The sequence below is a fragment of the Balaenoptera physalus genome, assembly GCF_965194825.1.
Source record: "Balaenoptera physalus genome assembly, chromosome: 12".
Lineage (NCBI taxonomy): Eukaryota > Metazoa > Chordata > Mammalia > Artiodactyla > Balaenopteridae > Balaenoptera > Balaenoptera physalus.
This window is the reverse complement of record NC_138897.1, coordinates 59558432-59581002: the sequence shown is the minus strand read 5'-3', so window position 1 is coordinate 59581002 and position 22571 is coordinate 59558432. Positions and strand designations below refer to the sequence as shown.

General features: G+C 41.5%; 1 protein-coding gene and 1 long non-coding RNA gene across 6 annotated transcripts in view; both read left to right on the top strand.

Moving 5' to 3' along the window:
• LOC309640279 overlaps window positions 1-9187 on the top strand; it is a 47503-nt gene extending 38316 nt beyond the window's left edge. Inside the window, exon 3 of the long non-coding RNA XR_014252157.1 lies at window positions 628-9187. This is a non-coding gene — a long non-coding RNA (uncharacterized lncRNA). The remainder of the gene's footprint in view (window positions 1-627) is intronic.
• Window positions 9188-9345: 158 nt separating this feature from the next.
• The window catches only part of YES1 (YES proto-oncogene 1, Src family tyrosine kinase), a 76704-nt gene continuing 63478 nt past the window's right edge, over window positions 9346-22571 (top strand). The window contains exon 1 of one of the 5 annotated variants that reach the window (XM_082418707.1): window positions 9346-9468. The gene's annotated coding sequence lies outside the window, so the exon portion shown is untranslated. Of the gene's footprint in view, window positions 9469-9648; window positions 9777-10108; window positions 10127-13662; window positions 13841-22571 lie in introns of those variants that run through there. The other 4 variants (XM_082418705.1, XM_082418704.1, XM_082418708.1 and 1 more) reach the window with 4 other exon arrangements.

Below are 22571 nucleotides of genomic sequence, written 5' to 3'. Positions count from 1 at the left end.
GAAGAGAGTTGATGGTCTGAACTGATGTGTTGATACTCCCTCCCCCACCCTTTTTAATGATTTCTCAAATAAGGTTTATTTAATATCAAGGAAACTCATATTTTTTAAACCAATATTCACCACCAAAAATACAAAATTCTATAATATTAAGTGGAGAAGGGCTACAGGATTGTAGGTCAATTTAAAACTTTAAAAATTTATTGCCAGAATTCTAGATAGAATGATATAGTGGTTAAAAGTGGCGGCTCTAAAATTAAGCTACTTGGGTTCAATTACCAGCTCTACCACTTTTAGCTGTATGTTTTTGTCTTAATTATTAACTTCTCTTTCCCGCATTTTCTTTGCCCATAAAATGGGAAGGATCATAATGATTATACTGCTTCAGAGTTTGCAGTAAGGATTGGAGATTTTACTGCTACCAAATTGAACAGTGTAAATTGACAGAATTTTATAAGAAGGAGATTACAAATCAGCTAACTTTTTTATTGTAACCAACAGTGAAAAAAAAACATATTTTACATCATTACTCCTTATGTATTTGCATATAAGGGAAATAAGAGTTTGGCAAAATAATCCTTCTTATATGCAATACACTCAGATATTTGTTTCTTTTTCTTTTTTTTTAAGATGCTGGTTGCCCTCCACTAAATTGATTTTGCCACTCACTAAGGACTGCAAACCACGGTGTAAAAAGCATTGCTCTAATAAAACCCCTTCACTTACGGTGGAAAAACTGAAGTCTTAAGAACCTGGGAAACTTACTTAAGATTATATAGCTAAGAAACGTGATACATCACATTAATAGAATGAAGGATAAAAATTATATGATCTCAATAGATGCAGAAAAAACATCTGACAAAATTCAACACCCTTTCATGATCAAAGCTCTCAAGAAATTGAGTGTAGAAGGAACATAGCTCACATAATATAAACTATATCTAAGAAACTCATAGCTAATATCACACTCAATAGTGAAAAGTGAAAAGCTTTTCCTATAAAATCAGGAATGAGACAAAAGTGCCCACTCTCACAATTCCTATTCAACCTAGTCCTGGAACTCCTAGTCAGAACAATCAGGCAAGAAAAAGAGATAAATGTAATCCTAGTGGAAAGAAGAGAATAGTGGGACAACTGACTATCCATTTAGAAAAAAAAAGAAAAATAAGATTGCTACTTCATGTCCTACAACATCAAACATATTCAAACGGACTAAATTTTTTAATGCAAAATAAAATCACAAAAATACTAGGAAAATATATATAAATAATTTTAGGTTGGAAAGGAAATTTTAAGACTGGTGATTTAAAAGAAACCAAAAAGGAAGAGATTGATAAATGGAATAAAATATTTCTCAAGTTCTCTGTATTAAAAGAAAACCTACAAATAAAGTTAAATGGCACATGAAAACTTGGAGGAAATGTTGCCATCGTTTATGAAAAATGAAGAATTCAAAATCTCAAAATAGGACACTTACAAATTCATAAAGACAATCACACCTAAATGCAAAGTTGGTAAAGGACAGTTCACAAAATTAGAAATATGAATGGCCAATAAATTTACACAAAACCTTCAAGAGAAATTTTTCTTTCTCCAAATGGATAGTCAGTTGTCCCAGTATCCTACTCTTTCCATTGGAAATTACATAATGGCATTTACTTCCCTACATTTATGTACTTTATACTTATTCCTTTGATCTAGTCTATGTAGCATAAATGGTGTTTGATGTGCTAACTAACCTTATTGTGGTAATCATTTCACAATATATACGGGTATCAAAATCATCACCTTGCAAGCCTTAAACTTACACAATGTTATGTGTCAATTATACCTCAATAAAGCTGGGGAAAAAAGATTACATAGTTACAGAAGGGCATAAAATTCTGGAACCAGAATTTTCTTTTAATCAAGATACAATTTACATGCCACAAAATTCACCCTTTGAAGTGTACAATTCAGTGGTTTTTAGTTTATTCACAAAGTTGTGCAACCATTACCACTATCCGATTCCAGGATACTTTCTTCACCCCTAAAGAAACCCCCTGTCCAGGACTTCCCTGGTGGCACAGTGGTTAGGAATCCACCTGCCAATGCAGGGGACACGGGTTCAATCCCTGGTCCGGGAAGATCCCACATGCCGTGGAGCAACTAAGCCCGTGCGCCACAACTGCTGAAGCCCACGCACCTAGAGCCTGTGCTCTGCAATAAGAGAAGCCACCGAAATGAGAAGCCCGCGCACCGCAAAGAAGAGTAGGCCCCACTCGCCACAACTAGAGGAAGCCCGTGCGCAGCAACAAGACCCAACGCAGCCAAAAATAAATAAATAATTTTTAAAAAGTGAAAAGACAACCCACAGAATGGGAGAACATTCCTGCAAATCATTATGTCTCATAAGGCACTTGTATCCAGAATGTACAAAGAATAATTCAGCTCAATAATAAAAATAAATGACAAACAAATTAAAAAAAAAAAAAAAAAGAAAAGAAACCCCATATCCACTAGCAGTTGGACCAGAATTAGTATTTATTCCCAGTCCAAACATCTTTCCACTGTCATAGCTTTCTATCTTAAGGAACGTAAAACTTAATAAGTGTTTATACGTCTAAATGACCAAATTTATCAAATACTTGCTAGGACTTTATGTAATTCTGTGCTATTTACCATCTCAAGATTTTATATAAATTTCTATATTCTTTGGGAGGTTTCTGGCTTTCTTGTTTTGTTTTTTACTTTCTACCAGGTTCTTGAGGGTACATGACAAACACTTAGGAACTAATCCTATGTACTCTAAACAGACTCAGGAAATGCTTTGTTCTTTGGATGTATAGCTCATCATCTCAAAGGAAATGAGACTGGTGATTTTTAAAGAGAATATGTGAGGCTTGGAGACTTTGACAAAAGGAAGAATTTTTTTTTCTGTTTCAAGGTTTTCAAATAAAATCCACAACTAGACAATAGGTCCTTAAGAGGGCTAAGGAAAATCTAAATATTTTCCTGAACAGAAGTTCAAATAAATTTTAAAAGGGCCTTACTATAATATAAACAGAATTTCCAGTCTGGTTTTCAAAACAAAACATCCATTCCTTGGTCCCCAGCTCTGCTTCTATTTTAACTTGTTGGAATTAATTTTACGTGAAATGAGCATGAATGCCAATTTTCTATTTTATGCCAAAATTACCAGGTGTCCAAAAAAAAAAATCTCTACTTTGAAGTTAGTCACATTTGGATTATTTAAATAGCATCCTCTTTAGTGTGAGTCATTGTACGCTTTGATTCTTCAGTGCATGGCTGTTGATTCTTTAGTAAACATGCTTTCAAATATTCAGAAGGACATAGGCCCACAGGAATTAATGACCAGAACTCAGGGCTCAAAAATTTGAAATGGTTGTAGATTAGTCCACTATAAAGAAATGAAAATGATGATAATGACAATAAAGCTAAAAGATAATTTTAAAAAATAGTGGCTAGCTCTTTTAAGCAAAACAAAAAAATTTTTTAAATTAAATTAGGTATAAAATGTAAAAACGATTGTATTAGTCTCCAATGAATATCCAAAAGAAAACTATGTATTTTAACATTAAATTTGGTAGGATATTAATTCCTTTTTCCCTGAAAAAAAAATCCACATAAAATCTTTGAAAATCTATTAATATTTCATTTGTTGAATTTCAATACAAAGAAAGTATACTGCCATTAATTTTCCAATCCTTCAAGTTAATAAAGTCATAAGATCTCTTTTAATACAGCATAAACTGAAATATACAGAATTTGTCAGGAGATAGTCTATGAATGCTTTATGAATGAATCAGCTGATTTTTAAAATATTAAACAACCTTACCTAGTTTGGGTGACTAGCTGTTTTACTGACTCTAATCACTGAGTTACGTTACCATGGAAGGCTTAACTACAGTTACCTAGCCTTGGCAGATTAAAATATAAACCTTAACATTCATTTAACCTACATACTTTTTATTTGGCCAGGTAATTATATATGCTGTACATATAGTCATTTCTCAGATATTTGGTTCTTCAAATGAAGACCATGGTTCGAGGGAGGTGTCATTGGAAGACTGCCTTGATAGATGCCAAATACTAATCTCCAGAAAGTTAATATTCAATTCATAGTTTTTTCTGAATTGAATTCATTCTTTTTAGGTTAATCTCATACATCTTTTTAAGTTTGTCCCCAACCCTTTCTTAGAGATACAAAATTATACATTAAAGAATTTCCTATGAAATTTGTAGAATCCCACATTTCTTATTTATATTTCCTAATTATAAAGGCAGTTTACCAATTTTAATTATTTTAGAATTTGGAGAAACAAATGCTGTTTTACATAGTCATTGAAATACATTTAAAAAATAATTTCTTTTCTGCAATGGGATCCAATCTGCAAATGGGAATAATACTACTAACCTCCAGAGTGATCATGAGGATTCAGTGAAGGACTCAGGTAAAGCACCTGGCATATGGTAAGGGCTCAATAAGAGACAGCCATGGTTTTTACAACCCTGGTATCGGTGTTGCAGTCACATTAATTCATTCACATGACCTAAGACATTTCATCAAAGCATAGATCTTATGTTAGATATTTGTTATGTAAGATATTCCCCTAGAAAGAAGAGCAATTAAGTAGCCATTTCAAGTACTCAAAAGCCTTCTTCATATACAAGTAAAAGAAGCGTAAATACACTTTGCTAAAGAATTAAAAGTGCATTATGGTGTACCTCATATAATAAGATCTTGTCAGATTTTAATTGCTCAGACACAATGCAAAAAATAATGATCTATACCATTGAAAGTGCAAAAAGAAAGCCTAGCTTTAAAACAATGTTAAAAGAGTTTTTCAAAGACATAGATTCATTCCAAACGTATTTTTAAACCCCAACTGCAGTGTTAGCTTGCAAAATATCTAATAAAAAAGAGTTCCCTGATTCCAGTCCTTTATGTTTCATGATCTGATGTTAGTTTATTTAAGAGATAAGAGCATGACTGATTTATAGTTTCTTTTCTAAACCTTTGACGTAGGTAAACATTCTAACTTCTTGCCTTTAAGCAAAGTTATGTTCTACTTTTTATAACCCATTTGTAAAGATTTCCAGGAAGTAGCAATCTGGTAGCAATTTCAGTGGTGTTTATACTCACTGTCAGAGACACTGACCACACATCAGCTTAATGTATCAGGTCAAACACTTGGGAATGGCTACAGGACTTGCACATATAGATCTTGGGAGGAAATTATAAGCCTATAGGGCAGAGGTATCAAATGGGTTTCAACATCTAACATCAATTTCAGGTGTTTGCTGCCTGAATCGTTGTGTTGAGAAGGATTTTGAGGACGGAGGTAGTGCTCTGGGAGAAAGGGTAGATGCCTGCTGCAATGTAAAAGCAATGACTGGACTTCCCTGGTGGCACAGTGGTTAAGAATCCACCTGTCAATGCAGGGGACACAGGTTCGATCCCTGGTCTGGGAAGATCCCACATGCCTCAGAGCAACTAAGCCCGTGCGCCACAACTACTGAGCCTGCGCTCTAGAGCTCGCGAGGCACAACTACTGAGCCTGCGTGCTGCAACCACTGAAGCCTGCACACCTAGAGCCCATGCTCCACAACAAGAGAAGCCACCACAATGAAAAGCCCTCACACTGCAACGAAGACCCAACACAGCCAAAAATAAATAAAAAATTAAAAAAAAAAAAAAAGCAATGACTGCCCCTGGCAGCTGGAGGAGGGACTGATTTGCCAGCTATGTTCTACTCTTGGGGTGTTACATGTGGCTCAAGGCAACTAGAGTTAGCATTGGGGTCCTACAAGCTCTTATCCCCAGAAAAGCTTCTCACTATGCATCTGCTTCATCCTCTCTCTGAAAACCAGCTCCCCCAGCCCTCACCCACCCCCACTGTGTGCAGGGGGCAGGAAGTGCTGCCCTCACAGCACTTGAGTTTACTGTCAGCAGTATGAGTAAGTAGCAGAAACTAACAGTGGCTCTTATTTGCAAAGAACAGAAGGTCTCCACTTAATTTAAGCAGAAAGAGAACTTAATTTTGGAAGTTCAGAGAATGAACAGGAGGACTGGTGGAGCAGGCTCAGGCAGGAACCAAGGGAGGCGGGGCAGAGTCCAGGTCCTGCCATAGGGATGGTCTGCTTAGGATGCAGGCGCCAGCAGCACTGCACACTTGCTGCTCCTGGACCCTCCCTACCCCTGGACACTCACCTTATGCCACTGGACCCTGAACTCCACCACACCATCATGAATAACCTCTGAGTCACCTTTGTGTCACTCCCTCAAAATTCCAAATTCCAAGCTGGAGCCTGAGAGTAGGGGGTACTCAGATCAAAGGGCTACACTCCGGCTATTGGGAGAGGACTGGTTCTCAGAGTAGAGGACCTTGGGTTAAACAGACACCCTCAAAAGGTGTCCACTGCATGCTATATTCTGCAAGGCAGACAGCATGTGAGAAGATGCCAAGTGCCATCAAGCTTAGAAACTGCTGTCACAGAACAGAGTGATGAACCAAGTTGAGAGCATGAAAGTCTGAAGTTATGGCGAAGGCTATCTAGGAACAGGCAGAGTGGTACCCGGGGAGCTGGAGCTGCTGACACTGGTAGGGACTTCGCTAGGTATAACAGGCCTGGGACGAAACTACAAGAGAACTAGGAAGAACTGAAGTCAGAAAAATAAACCTAGATGATGCCGAAATAGATTCCAACAGCAAAGACTAGATTTCCAACAAATAGTCCCGGAGCTGCGGAGGCACACCAGGCACAGGGTGGAAATCTAAGATTGTAGACCAGGCAGGCAGTAAGTTAGACACTGGAGAGAGCAACAATACAGGGCAAAACGATGGGCTGGATTTGCTGCAGCTCACATAAGATCGCCGTTTCTTGTATCTATTCATTGTAGGAGGTGTCCTTACACATCCAGTGGATTGCTTCTCTTAGACAGATCTTGCCCAGGTGTGCACCAGTCCTGGAGGTGATGAAGGCAGCAGAAATTGTATGGCATCTCGCCACAGAGCTTGGCACAACAAGCCTAACATTCAAGGATGGATACTTGCCTTTTGCTCGATTTTCCCTGTCTTTGTTTAGAGGGCTCCTCGTATTTGCCCTAATTGGCCAGGTGGAGGAGGCAAGGCTGAGGTGGTGTAGATAACCCGAGGCACCGTGACTTAAGGAGATCCAAGCTTTGAATGGTTATGGTGGAAGGCGTTTGTGGGGGAGGGGGTGGTAGTGAGGATAGTCATTAAAGAGCAGAGACCAGTGCCTGCACCTGTGTAGGACTGCAGGCTCTCTAGTTACCAGGAAGAGAAAATCATCATCACAGCCTCAGTGATGCAAGCAGCAACAGCAGCAGATGACCGACACAGGCAGGAGAGGTTTATTCCACACACAACCACTTCCTGGCAAAATTACATGTTCCAGGGTGAGAGGGAGTGGGCCCCAACGAAACTCCAAATCCTTCAGGCTTTCCATCAGTCAAATAATTGTAAGCATTAATAAACTTAAATAAACGATGTGTTTCACTTTTGTAGGGACTTAACCTATTTCATTAATTTATTTCACGTTTTCCCCTAGCTTTTTCATCCAGCAGACTCGCCCAGGGATTCCATGATTAGGTTCCTTATCACTCCTTAACCCATACATACCAGACCTCCCTGCTGTGTGGGAGGGACACAGGGGTGTGCTTCTTCATTTGTCCTTTTCACAAATGAACAGATTTTCACTTGAAAGCAATTTCTATTATACCAAACTCAGTGAGGCTTTAGAGATTCTCTTTGTCCCGTTTGTTTTAAATACGCCTGGAGATAAGTGAGACTCCAGATTGAAAAGTCTCCAGAATATTTACAGACTGAAGCTTGATGTTGTTAGATGAATATTCCAAAAGAGAAAACAGGGAATGAAGTAATAAAAAGAATTAAAATGAGGGTTAAGGGAAGAAAAGTGAAGATAAGTGAGTATAACAAAACATGTAGGATTTTGACACCCTCTCCCATCTTTAAAACTCCATACAGAACATCTTCAAAGCCACTTCATCCCTTGAACTGGAGTAAACTAGTATTTTTGAGTTGATTTTTTTGAGGCTGAGAGTTTAGAACAAAAAAATACTATCTCTATTTTACATAGAAGTTTAGAAAAGTAGCAGCTCAAGGAATTTATTTTCTAGTTAAAAAAAAAAGCTAAATATAAATTTACATGAAAATTTTAATGCCCAAGACAGTCAAGGGCAAATGAAGTTTTAGCAGCTAAATCATATAAAGCACGATGTTACCTTTTAGTTAATGTGAATGCCTATGCCTATCTTTGGCTCATTTAGTGAGCTGAAAAAAATTTTTTTTCAAACCCTTATATGCATTTCCTAAGTTTCTAGAATACCAGAATACTGACACATATGATTGTACCATTTCTTATTTGTCGAAGATGATTCTGAATTTCGCTAAAAACCACAAAGGAAACCAACAATCCCAACATTAATAGTTCTGATAACCCCACCAAAGAGGAAATACGAAGAGGAAGTTAATCTGAGAGTCTGTCAGGGCAGAAGTGATTTCAGCAGAAGACACTCAATATTCAGCCCTTCTGGACCCTGAATGACCCTCATTTTTTCCCAGTTCATTCTGGACCTTCTGGACCCTCTTCCTTCTGCTTCAGCGACTGGCTGCAAGGCCAGTAGGAAAGGTGCTTGGATTCAGATGAGCAGGATTCTAGTTGTGGCTGCTCCACGTTCGTTGCGGTGGCAGCCTCAGTTTCCACAGCTGTCAAACGGGACAATAATACCTGCCCCAGTTCCTCCTCTGGGACGTTGCCAGCATCGCCTGAGAACACGCTGTCCCAAGACAAGCCAAAGCCACCATTACTGGGAGAGTCGCCAACAAAACTCGGCTTCGGTTCCCTCTCCCGGCAAGGCTGGTTCGACCTACAGTCAACAGGAAGCTCCTGGGGCTGGGACAGGATCCCTGGATCGGAAGGAGGCCAGACGCGAGCGTTTCTGGACGGCGATCAGGCTGGTGATGAGGGTGTTAGTAACACCCCCCTGGCTGGGCTGAGATTTTACTATCCACGACAAAGGGTGCGGAAGCATAGTACTGAAGAGCAAACAGCCAACCCCCAAACTCCTGTACTCCCCCACGAAAACAAAGCCCTCGGCACTACAGAGAGCGGGGCGAGGGGAAAAGAGAAAGGCCGAGGCACCCCACCCTATCTTCCGCGGCAGCCGAGCCGCAGGTTCCGCGCGTGGGGAGGGGGCGCTGTGGGCCTGCTTTCCCTGTGGAGAAGCGCCTCCTCCTCACGCCCCCTCAGCCTGCGCCGCCTCGGGAATCCGCCCCGGACCCCGCCGCCATGTTGGGTCGGGATTAGTAACTCGGTCTCGCCGCCGACCGGGACGGCTGGAGGGCGGCCCGCAACCCGAAGGGACGCGCGCCGGCGTCGGAAGGCGGGGTCGCGGGAGCCCGGTCGGGCGCAGCGCGAGTTCCGGTGAGCGGGCGGCCGCGCGCGCAGGTAGCCCGCCCCCGCCCCTGCACGGGGGGGCGGGGCCGGGAGTGAGGGCGGGTACCGCGCGGGGAGGAGGTGGAGCGTGAGGCCGCGGGGTTGGGGAGCCCGGGAATTCCCTCCTGAAGTAGCGAGTTCCCGGCCGGCTGTGCCGTCGTCGCTGCCGCTCGGCGCCCGGGACGAGGAGGTGGAGGACGGAGAGGGCCCCGCGGGCCTCCCCTCCGCCCGCCGCCCCCTCCCCGCCACCCTTCCCCGCCGCTGCGGCGACTCATACGAGCGCGGCTGGAGCGCAGGTAAGGACGCTTCGGGGCCCCGCGGGCAGAGCAGGGGGCGGCCGATCCCGGCCCCGCAGCGCTAGGCCCGGCGCCTGCCAGCGCCCGGAGGCGCCGCCGCTCTCCGCCGGCTCCGAGTCGGGAAGTTGGGGAGAAACTTCTCCCCTCCCCCGGCCCGGCTCGCCCGACGGGCGTGTGTCCTTCCCGGCGCTACCTGCTCGCCCTCTGCCTCGGTCTCCGCCCAGTCCATTCCTTCCCGGTCCCGCCCAAGTCCGACCTAAGGTCCTGGGAGCGCCGGGACACCCGCACCCGCGTCTCTGAGGTTGTGCTGGCCGCCCGGCGAGGGGCCGGCGAGGTTTCTTTTGGCCGAAGTAAGGAGCGGGAGCAGCGGCCCCTTTCCGTCCCCGGGGTCGGGGGTCTGCCTGTCGGCGGACGCGGGGTGGCAACTGTGCCGGGAGAGCGGGCGGGGGAGGGGCCCGCTCGCCTCTTGCTGCGCTAGGTTTGATTGAAAACCGCAACATGTTAAAGTTTTCCTTTGTTTTGGGTTGGGGGTTGGGAAATATGCTGTTCAGCGTGCACTTTTAGTGTTATGACACTCGTCTCCCATTTGGTTCGGTTCTCTGTCGACATGTGTTACAGAAAATTTTGTTTTAATGTGTGTTTTTCTTCTTGATAATTGCTTCCAGCTTTTGCTTTATTGGGCATGGGGCAACGTTGTTTTAAGAAGCTCTTAGAAAATCAAATCCGATGTAGGGTAGGGACTGCTTTAATTTTTGTTCTGTAGTGGGTGGGACCCAACATGGTTTGGATTTGGTAGAATTATTTTCTGCTTCATTAATTAAAACAGGCACGGCATGACACACGGTCTGACGATTTATAAATTGTTAGGGAAATGAAAAGCTGAGTCTCCACTGGAATCAAACTTTATGTTCAAGCCATTTATTATGTGTATATGTTCCCACCGGAATGTGTGTTCACATAGATGATCTCACGTATACATGTGTATGATGGTGGTATACTCGTGCATTGCAACTGCAGGATTGCAGTAGCAAAGTTAACTTGATAATTCTAAGTGTGTTTAAACCATCCTGTTAAATTATCTGTGGTTAAATTACACGCTAAGGAAAATATTACTAAATAGGTACACGTGACTGTAGGCATTTAAGGCAAAGTATGTGGTAAATCTAATGTATTAACTAGCACAATGGTTGGCACACAGTGGACAGGAAACATTTTGAATGGACAGGTAATGAAGGAGTGTCTTGTATTAGAAGCCAAGGATCTTGTATGTGTCACATGTGATTTTCATCTATTCTGTAAGAAAGTTATATTTCATTATGTTTTGTTCTGTTTTTACTAATATATTAGATCCCTGCCATAGTTGACCCTTTAAGAAAAGGAAGTGTAATTGTATTTTAATTTTGGGACATTAGCTAAACCTCAGTGGAGATTTTTAATGCTGGTTGACAATTCATTGGGTCCTAATGAAAAAAAAACAAATGACTTTGATCTGAATCTAAGTACAAGACAGTTCACATTCATGTTTCCAGGATAAAGTATAAAAGGGCTCTTAAAATATGTACTCTGCCATAACCACCATAATGTTATAATAGCTTTAATTTTGCAGTACGTTTTTGCTGACTTCATAAACCACAAAATTGACTCCTTTCTGTTCAACCGAAAGTGAAATTACAGCTTTGACCTATCTTCTGGGATAGGTGGAATTTGTCTTATGGCTGAAGTATAATATTAATACATGGTTCAAGTTTTTTTTTTTTAAATCAGTGAATTCTCAAGCTGAAAAATCAACGTCTATGCAAATAAATTTCCTTCATGGTATGTAATGTTAAAAGAATAAATATCCTAAAAGATAGCAAGGACCCAGTGTAAATGAAATGTTACCGACACATGCTTTAAGAGTTGTTTATGTAGAGTTCAAATTTGCATCCTTTTAGGCAGTAAATAATTTATTAATGTAATTTTTCTTTATAAATATGTTTAGCTCTTAATCTAGTGAGTCTGTTTAGCATAGATGTTATTTATTATTAGTTTCTATTAGCATTATGTTAAAAAAAGAAGCCTAACGTCAAACATTTTTAGAGAGCAGTATTAAGGTCTGGTATCTAGGAATGCAAACTCGGGGGGGTAAAACTATGTATTTTTTAAAAACCTGCAAGGAAGTGATTTCTGTAAAAGTAAAGATAAAAGAGGAGGGAGGAGGCTGTGATTGGGACCTGGCTCCTGAAGTGGTGGCAAAGTTCTTTACCCTGATGGTGGTATAGTTCAAGCGTACAGTTCATTAAGCCATGATTGGTTTTCTGTGTCTGTGTTTTAGTTTATGTGAAACTTTTTTTTTTCCCTTTTTAAAGAAGCCTGTGTGTAATGTACTTTACAGTGTATAAGGTGTTTCGCTAAAGGACTTAGTATTTGGTGACTGACTTTAGAATACTGCTGGGCTGCCCTTTGCAAACAGGGTTAGACCTATTAAACCATAACTGGGAAATACCAGCTGGCGTATGTAACTACTTTCACAGGTAAATAACATATGTTAATTATGTTAATATTTTGAGGAAATACACCAGGTTTAACTAACTTTAAATCCTCTTCAGTTTTGTATGTTGTACATGACAAATAGTAGGTAATCAAAATATGTTTATTAAACTAGGGAACACTGTTCTGTCATCAAATATAAAATATGCCCTATTTTTCAGAAGATTATGATAACATGACAGTTAAGACTCAAAATTTAACTATGGCATCAAGGTAATAAGTCTTTCATCCATTTTCAGTTTTCTGGAACAATAATTCTTTAGATTGGTAATTTCAGCCTGCGATTTGATACTCTTAAGGATGTCTTAAAATTCTCAGCATAAAATAAGTTTTCATTTACTCAGACTTTATGAAGATGTGCTGTATAGCACCTAAAGAAATGGTGTTTTGTTTCAAATGACATTATGGTGTTGGAGTTTCCAAAATGCTGTGAATTGCTGCCTTATGCTACTTTACTTGCTTTGTGTAATGGCTTGCTGTGGTAGTTGTTGGTGTGGTTGCTTTGCACTGTGGTAATGTAGAGCTGAAGAGGAGATCATGGCTGTACCAAGTTCTTATATCACAGGAACTTTCAGTTATGTTACAAAGGTGATGTTTGTGGTGCTGGCTTTGTTGTGTGAATATTTACAGGAAGTTTTAGTTAAGATCTTCCATTGTTCAGAACCCTACATGGCTTAGGTCACCTTCAGTTCACGTTTAAACAGGTCTGTAATACAAATACAAGTTCCTCTAGCGAGGTACAACTGCTTTTCTTTAAAGGAAATCATCTGTTCCTGTTAAAGTACCTTGGTATCTGATTGGTAGTGTGTGCGGCGGTTTGTGTGGCTATGGTAGGGTATGTAGTCTCTCTTTTCTTCCTCTCAGCTGCTCCGGCGCCACAATTAGGCTGCCTATTGCTCAGCTACAGCTGCTGGGTGATTATGAACCATCCAGCTCCTGTCTAAACTCAGAGGCAGATTTAGCAAAAGGAGCTACAGTAACAAGAGGGTGAAAGAGAAGAGCCAGTGCCGCTGCCAGGATCATTTTAACGTGTCTGTGTGCCAAGGAATCGTTGGCTGCAGCAGCGCCACTGTTGTCTTGGAACTAGCAGACTTGATAGCAACACATCCTGGTCTGGGTTAGGTTTACCTGGTGTTACTCTTTAAGATCTTGAAGCTCACTCCAGGAAAGAAAGGGAATCCTGTAATTTCAGAGTACAGGATAATGTACAGTGAGGTTACCGATGGGCTGAGCTATGCCTCTGCTCCCCCCCCGCCACCCTGCAACCCGGGACAGCAGTGCCCTTCAGTTTCCCTAATTTGAGTATATATGTGATTTCAGGTTCTCTGAAGCGTATACCATATACTCTGTGCCGTTTTAACCCGTGTCTCTTCGAAGTGCTGCCGCTGTTACTGTTGCTTGGCGGGTGGCAGAGCTGATATGCAGGTTCTTTGGACTCCCTGCTTTTCTTCCAGGAAGTGGAAGACCTTCAAAAGGGATTATTTCTAGAACTAGCTGCGCATGGCATATCCCCTGTGACTGCTGGAGTTTTGCAAGTAGGAACCCTAGATTATTTTTCCTGTTGTTCTTTATTCCTGAGGTGTGAGAAGATGGACCTCAGCAAACGCAGATACAGCATCAGCTCTCTATGGCAAGCCCCAGACTGGAAGAGGCCGCAGGCAAATTTTGCTGCCTCTGAAACGTTGCTCAGTGTGCCAAGCAAAGAGCAGCAGCATCTTGTCCTCTCATTTACCACTACCGTTGGAAAATCTAGACAATTCCTGTTGCTCGTTCTGGCTGTGGAATTTAGTGGTTCAGGATTTGGCTAATTTGGGATGGGGAATAGAGAGTATTGGGAGAAGTAGCTCTCAAACTGGTATAACCAGAAGGAAGGAAGAAGTACGGAAGACTGTACACTTGAACATTAACAAGTACACATTGTTATCGTGGCACATACTTAACAAGACAGTGGTGTGTTGACCCCCTTCTCTGTGCTCCCACAGAATGCTGGTATCAAAGCACATTTCTCCTTGCATTCTAATTATTTCTTTCCATGACTGTGATATACTTGACTTAGAACTCACTGTGGCAAGGAACTGTTTTATATGAATCTTTGAGAACAGTCTCTAATAGAATAAATCCTTTTGAGTTGTATTCAGGGATGTGGTTCTGTGTATATTTATGAGTTTATATATACAGACTTTCTCCCCACACAACATGTTTTTAAGGTATACCTGTAGTAAAATTTTACAAAAGTAGCTTAGTACTTTTTCAGAAGCTGATGTTAAAACAAGTTCTTTAGATCTTTAACCCTCAAAAGTTTTGGTCTAGAAAATGATTTTATAAAACTTTAAAAAGTTTAAACTTTAAATGTGAACTTAAAGGTCATTTTGATATTTCTAACATAAACTGGAAACTCTTTGTAGTTGGGGTTATACTAGTTTCTAGTAAGGTTTATTTTAAATAAGTGTTTTTTTACTATTTTAGTGAATGTTGAAAGCCCAAGATCCTAGATTGTAAAAAAAAGTACATCTGGGGGACTTCCCTGGTGGTCTAATGGTTAAGACTCCACGCTTCCATTGCAGGGAGTGCAGGTTCGATCTCTAGTCGAAGAACGGGGATCCTGATGCCACGCAGTGCAGCCAAAAATTAAAAAAACAATTTTTTTTGGCGGGGGTATCCTATCATGGTATTAGTGACAGTCAGTATTATAATTGTGATAATATTCGTATATTCCAAGGACAAAAAGAAAAAGAAATCCTTGTTTTCTTGATGTAATCTGTGAAAGAATGCATAGGTCATAGGGTATGTCTGCTGAATTATTGGTGGGGGTGGAGGCAGGAAGTACTGGGAGGAAAAGACTGACCACTGAAACCTAAAGATTGTCTGGTTTCAGCCTCTGTTCCTAACAATATATGTAGACCTTAGGTTTTCTTAAACTGATTACAGAGGCTAGTCACTTCTCTAATTTTTTAAATGTAACTTTTAGTTTCTTAGCGTTAAGTAGAAATTGCGGTGGGGTGGAGAAAATTGGTGGCTTTTGCTGTATAAGTTAATACTTACAACTGTTTCATGGCAAGTTTATTGATTTTTTTTTTGGCTGTGTTGGGTCTTCATTGCTGTGCGGGCTTTCTCCAGTTGTGGAGAGCGGGGGCCGCTCTTTGTCGTGGTGCGCGGGCTTCTCTTGTTGCGGAGCACGGGCTCCAGGCACGCGGGCTTCAGTAGTTGCAGCGCGAGGGCACAGGAGTTGTGGCTCGTGGGCTCTAGAGCTCAGGCTCAGTAGTTACGGCACACGGGCTTAGTTGCTCCGCGGCATGTGGGATCTTCCCGGACCAGGGATCGAACCCATGTTCCCTGCATTGGCAGGTGGATTCTCAACCACTGCGCCACCAGGGAAGTCCCAAGTTTATTGATTTCTTACATTTGTTCTGATGCAATTAGTATTTTCATATTATGGATACTTTTTTTTTTTTTTAAATTAATTAATTAATTTATTTATTTTTGGTTGTGTTGGGTCTTCGTTTCTGTGCGAGGGCTTTCTCCAGCTGCGGCGAGCGGGGGCCACTCTTCATCGCGGTGCGCAGGCCTCTGACCGTCGCGGCCTCTCTTGTTGCGGAGCACAGGCTCCAGACGCGCAGGCTCAGCAGTTGTGGCTCACGGGCCCAGCCGCTCCGCGGCATGTGGGATCCTCCCAGACCAGGGCCCGAACCCGCGTCCCCTGCATTAGCAGGCAGATTCTCAACCACTGCGCCACCAGGGAAGCCCTGGATACTTTTTAATTAATAGCAGTCAGGCATTTGAAAAGGAGCAGAGAAGGTAACATGGTGTAATAAGGACAAGACTAAAAGGTAGAAGACCATCTGGATTTTAATTCCACTTGTGACAGTGAAGAGCTGTGTGGCCTTGGTCAATTCATTGAACTTCATAGGCCTCAGCTTCACCATTTGAAACGGGGGTACAGTTGGGCCAGATGTTTTCTAATATTCTTTCAGCCTTATTTAAATATGTGGCTCTACTGCAGTTGAAGTTTTTATATTGATAAAATTTTAAGGAAATGTTTTAGAGTCTAGAATTTGAAATACAATTAGATATCAGGTAAATAAAAGTTAGGGTAAAAAACTGACCCACAGACTTGACCCTGGACTTTCTCAGGCAAATAAAGTGTATTCCATTCATTAAGTGGACATTTATTAAACCTGTGGTGCAACAAATACTATGCCAGTTTTGATGTTATAAAAATGATTGCAGCATGACTACTACCTTCTAGGAATTCACAGTTGGGTGGAACTGGCTATAATTATGAGGCTGTTATAAATTTTTTAGATTGACCTTTTTAGTGTGATAATCCATTAGAATACTTCTCTGATTTTTGATGGGTGTTAGGGTGTGATACATCTGAAGCTTTAATAAATCCCTTTGTACTACATAGATTTAGCCTCAAGTAAACCGATTCAATTCTCTAGGCGGGAAGACTTGATGTTTTTCTAGATGTTAGTTCATTACAGATACTTGTGACTCACATACACAGGCTCCACAACACCTATACAGAAGATTTACTATAAGAAAACACATTTGAAAGCAAGGCTTTTAAAAAAACATTTCAGATTTCTTTTGCAGTAAAATTAGAAAAGGACTGAATGATTCATTGAAGCACATAGTTGTGATGTCAGTTAACAGGTAGTTATGACGGGATGACAGCTTTGCTGCATTGTATCGGGAAAAGAGTCACTGACATTAAAACATCTTTTTTAATTGACAAAAGCGCAGACTAATTGTTTTGGATATTTTTCTTTAATACATGTAGTTAACGTTTAGAACAAAATAAGCATGGGCATTTGAAAATGGTTAGCTTTTTAAGGTTTGCATAATAGATTTTGTAGAAAGAGAAGGAAGGAAAAGAAAAGAAACTAAAATTATAAGGTGGAAAATCAGAATATTTTTCCCAGAAAAAGTTCTTTTCCGTAAGGTTAGCCTTTTTGGTTAGATTTCTGGGCAGCCCATTGGAGTTTATTTGTAAAAACCTAACATAAAGATACAACAGTGTTTCTGTGGTAAATATGTTCTGATTGATTTTAAGTTTTGTGTTTTTGTGTGTGTGTTTTTTTTTTTTAAATTTGCTGAGCTCTTTGAGCAAATGAAATACTTGGCCTACTAAACGCTCTGATTATACAGTGGATAACCTGTAGCCTTGCCAGTTGTCCTCCCTCCCCACTTTCCCTGCTTTTCACTATTTAAAAATCACTGTTATGAGCTCCATATTAGGATGCTAGGACTCTGAGCTTAATTTAAGGACAGAAGCTTCCCTAGTTCCTCCCACCTGCTTGCTAGGCACTGTGAAACTTGCTTCCTACCCTGACCCAGTGTGAGAAATGGAAACAGGTCAAAAGATTGGGAATGAGAAACAAAAATGAGGAGAGTAGAAGAGGAAAAATGAGAAGTGGATGTAGTATGAAGTTTATAATTTTCTTTTTTGTGTCCTTTTTTCTTTTTCCCACCCATTCACTCCTTCTGTTGGGTATTGGGTAAAGACGGAGGAAAGCCTGTTTTATTTTTTATTTTTAGATTTTATTTATTTATTTTCTTTTAAAAAATTTTTTGGCTGCATCGGGTCTCAGTTGCGGCATGCGGGATCTTTCATTGCGGCGTGGGCTCTTCGTTTTGGCACACGGGCTTCTCTCTAGTTGTGGCGTGTGGGCTTCAGAGCACGTGGGCTCTGTAGTTTGCAGCACACGGGCCCTCTCGTTGAGGCACGCGAGCTCAGTAGTTGTGGTATGGGGACTTAGTTGCCCTGCAGCACGTGGGATCTTAGTTCCCTGACCAGGGATTGAACCCCCGTCCCCTGCATTGGAAGGCGGATTCTTTACCACTGGACCACCAGGGAAGTCCCAAGAAAGCCTGTTTTATGTCAGATGCTTTGCTATACATTCATATACATTTTCACGTTTAAGTTAAATCTTTGAAAAGGCATTCAAGAAACACACAGGAATCATGCATAAGATAGGCTTTTATTACACACAAAGAAACTGAGGATCAGTAAGTATATGTAATTGGCTAAGGTCACATGACTCGTTGATGTGACTGAATAACTGACAGCAAGACTGTTTCCTATAAGACACCTTCCTTAGGGATAAGGAGCAATGATGGAAAGGGTGATTTTTTAATCTTTTTCCTTCTTCCGTAAACTGTACATTTGTATTGGGCTGAGAATTTTCAACACTTCCACTTTTCTTTTTAATGGAATTAGCTTTGTGGTGCATATTTCATGATGGGTGTTGATGTCAACTATTATATGAGCTAAAAAATTGGGTTATTACACTAACTAAACTGTAGCTACAGCCCACATTACAGAGACAGTGTTTGCATGTTCTTCCAATCAGGTTTTTTTCCTATCTAAATTTAATTCATCAGGGAATTCCCTGGCTGTCCAGTGGTTAGGACTCTACGCTTTCACTGCCGAGGGCCCGGGTTCAATCCCTGGTCGGGGAACCAAGATCCCACAAGCCTCCCACAAGCTGTGTGGCGTAGCCAAAAAGAAAAAAATTCATCATAGGAACAAAGGAGCATGCAGAAGTGGGTTATTACTCTAACTCAACTGGAGTAAATGTGGTTCTTTTGTAAGTTTGGGTTTGTAAAGTATACATATAGTCTGTATGTCTATAGTCTGCCTCCCCCCATATATATTTATATACATATATATAGTTTATGCTCAAATCAGTTTTCCTTCTACTGTGCAATATTGCCTTCTTTTCTACTAAGTATATGATTTATTCCTAGATGAGTTAGTAGAAATAGATGGAAGCTCTGTATTGTCTAAATTGTCCTCCATCATGTTTCAGGTGCGTGCTGCAGAAAGAGAGCACACTTTCTGATTTGCTCTGTCAGTAGGATGGTGGTTTCCTGCACCTTGGTACAGACTCGCCAACATTCAAAGCTGCATTTCCTTCTTAAGGAAATCCAGTAGAATTCTTCCACATTGGCTTGTTCTTTTATTTATTTATTTAAAATTTTTATTACTTATTTTATTTTTTTGGCTGCGTTGGGTCTTCGTTGCTGCGCGTGGGCTTTTCTCTGGTTGCGGCCAGCAGGGACTCCTCTTTGTTGTGGTGCGCAGGCTTCTCATTGTGGTGGCTTCTCTTGTTGCAGAGCACGGGCTCTAGGCACGCGGGCTTCAGTAGTTGTAGTGCGCAGGCTCAGTAGTTGTGGCACACGGGCCTAGTTGCTCTGTGGCATGTGGGATCTTCCCGGACCAGGGCTCGAACCCATGTCCCCCGCATTGGCAGGTGGATTCTTAACCACTGCGCCACCAGGGAAGCCCTGGCTTGTTCCTTTAAATCTTATTGTTCCATGAATTCCTCACTCTCTGCATGAAGAGTCTCATCTAAAGCTCTAAATGGAAATTTTGTTTGCTACTCTTTTGCCACTGTGTCAAGTTCCATTGACAGTGATTTCCTTCACCACCTTAGAAGCCTTTTCTTCTTTGGCTTCCTTTTATTTCTTCCATTGTATCTAAGAATGTACCCTTTGTCCTCTCTTATAAGCTGGAGCATTGTTTTCTATGGGAATACAGCTTGATTTTGTTGCATTATTATCCCACACAGAATATCCGCAGTACAACTCCACACATCACTGCCAACGGTTCCATCACTGCCTGTGTTTACTGAGTCTACATAAGGGTTAGCAGATAGGTTTTAAACTGTTGTGCCAGGGACTCCCCAGTGGTCCAGTGGTGAAGAGTCCACGCTCCCACTGCAGGGAGCATGGGTTCCATCCCTGGTTGGGGGAACTAGAATCCTGCATGCCACGCAGCGCAGCCAAAAAATAAATAAAATACCCTGTTGTACCAACTCTATGAGCTTAGACTGGCTTCCACTAGGTAAGCTCCATGAGGGTAGGGATCTTTATTTTGTTTACTGAAGTTATCCCAAGTATCTAGAACAACAGCACATAGTAGGCACGTATTAAATATTTTTAAAATATGGGCAAGTACAGCAGTTCGCTGGCAATATTTGCTTACCATGGGCATAGGAGAAAGGAGTGTCAGCAGCCAGCTTCTCACTGAAAACTCATGCAGTAAGTAACCTCAAGACTCCTTGGAGTGGCGGGCCCAGTGCTAAACAATGGCATTAATGCTCAGGATGAATTCAGATAAACACTCTACTTGAGTTTGATGAAGAAACTGAGATTCGATTTAGCAGTGACTCGTAAATGTTAAGGAGAAGTAAGAATAAGTGGGTTTCTTTTCTTTATATCATAGTCTCTAACTATATCTTTAACAGCCATGCTTCTTAAAAACTCTGGCACACATTAGTTCCCCTTACACTGATTGAGTCATATGCTTGTATCTGGTTGTAGGTAGAACTGAGACAGATAGTCCTTGACAGGGCAGCTACCTTCCAGTGACAACTTTACACCATAGAAGGGGAGAAGGCATTTTTAGTGGAAAAGTAGCTGTCTCTGCCACAGAAGGGAACAGGAAGTAACGTAGTAGTTGAATGAGTTAGGTATATGGAAATACACTATTTAGTTGTATAAATATGATTAGAATATTTATTTGAAAGGTGTGGGCACAGATGGTATCTTCTTTTTTTTTTAAATTTATTTTGTTTATTTATTTATTTAATTTTTATGTTTTTGGCTGCCATTGGGTCTTCGTTGCTGCTCGCGGGCTTTCTCTAGTTGCAGCAAGCAGGGGCTACTCTTTGTTGCGGTGCTCAGGCTTCTCATTGTGGTGGCTTCGCTTGTTGTGGAGTACGGGCTCTAGACGCGTGGGCTTCATTAGTTGCAGCACGCAGGCTCAGTAGTTGTGGCTCACGGGCTCTAGAGCACAGGCTCAGTAGTTGTGGCGCACGGGCTTAGTTGCTCCGTGGCATGTGGGATCTTCCCAGACCAGGGCTGGAACCCATGTCCCCTGCATTGGCAGGCGGATTCTTAACCACTGTGCCACTAGGGAAGCCCCCAGATGGTATCTTCTTAATTCGGGCAACAATATTGGTACAGAAGCAAACTAACGGTGATGGTTTAAGATTCTAATGGGCAGTGTACCACCTAAAGGAATGAATTCCCCAGGCTTTTTTATGTGAGAAGTTTGAGAAGCACCCTGGTAAGGAAGGGGGTCAGAGTAGAATGGGGCTTTTATCTAAATACATTTAGATAGCACTTTTAGTGATTGAGGAAAGACAGTAATTAGCCATATCAAAGAATTTGGGGGGGAATAGTGGCAGGTGGAAATTATGATGGAGCTAAACCTCCCTTTCCCCAGTCTCACCTCACACTTCCCCTTCTCCGCACCCCCTTAAGCCACTCCTACTGGGGCTTAGTTTTTGTTTTTGATTTTTTTTTTTAAGTCAGAAGGAGGAACTCGTAATAAAGGTCAAGTAGAAGAGAGAGTCAGGAACCTCTTAGGTTGTCAGAGGATGAATAGGATTTTTAGGATGATTGATGCTTAGAAGAAGGAAAAACTAATGACAACGTAGACGATTCTTCAAGATAATCACAGCCAGAAGTAAGAAAGAAGCCACAGATCCACAACTTCAGAAAGTCGAAATGATAGATCATAAGAAACAGCTAGCATGTCTTCTTTTTAATCTCCTAACTTCTGTAACAAGAGGATGCTCTTTAATGGAAAAGCTAGGAAAAAAGTATAAGAAACTAGATAGTAGATAGTAAGAGGGCATCTAGCTTTGACTGATTTCAGGCTTCTAGGTCCAGAAGAATTCCATCTGAAGGTTCTGAAAGACATTTCTGATATTCCCAGGACCCCACTGGTAATAGAAAGAAATCATGGTGGACTTCCCTGGTGACACAGTGGTTAAGAATCTGCCTGCCAGGGGACACGGGTTTGATCCCTGGTCCGGGAAGATCCCACATGCCACGGAGCAGCTAAGCTTGTGCGCCACAACTACTGAGCTGCGCTCTAGAGCCTGCGAGCCACAACTGTTGAGCCCGCATGCTGCAACTACTGAAGCCCGTGCGCCTAGAGCCCGTGCTCTGCAACAAAGAGAAGCCACCGCAATGAGAAGCCCATGCACCGCAAGGAAGAGTAGCCCCCACTCGCTGCAACTAGAGAAAGCCCGTGGGCAGCAACAAAGACCCAATGCAGCCAAAAAATAAAAACAAAATTTAATAAAAAGAAAGAAATCATGGAGACAGACATCTCAAAAAAAAAGAAAAATGATTAAATGTTGCCTTAAAAGGTGAATTTTAATAAATGCAGACGCTGAAAGTTGCCTTTGAATTTGGACAAAATTCTGTAACAGTTCATTAAACAGTTACCATTTATAAACAATT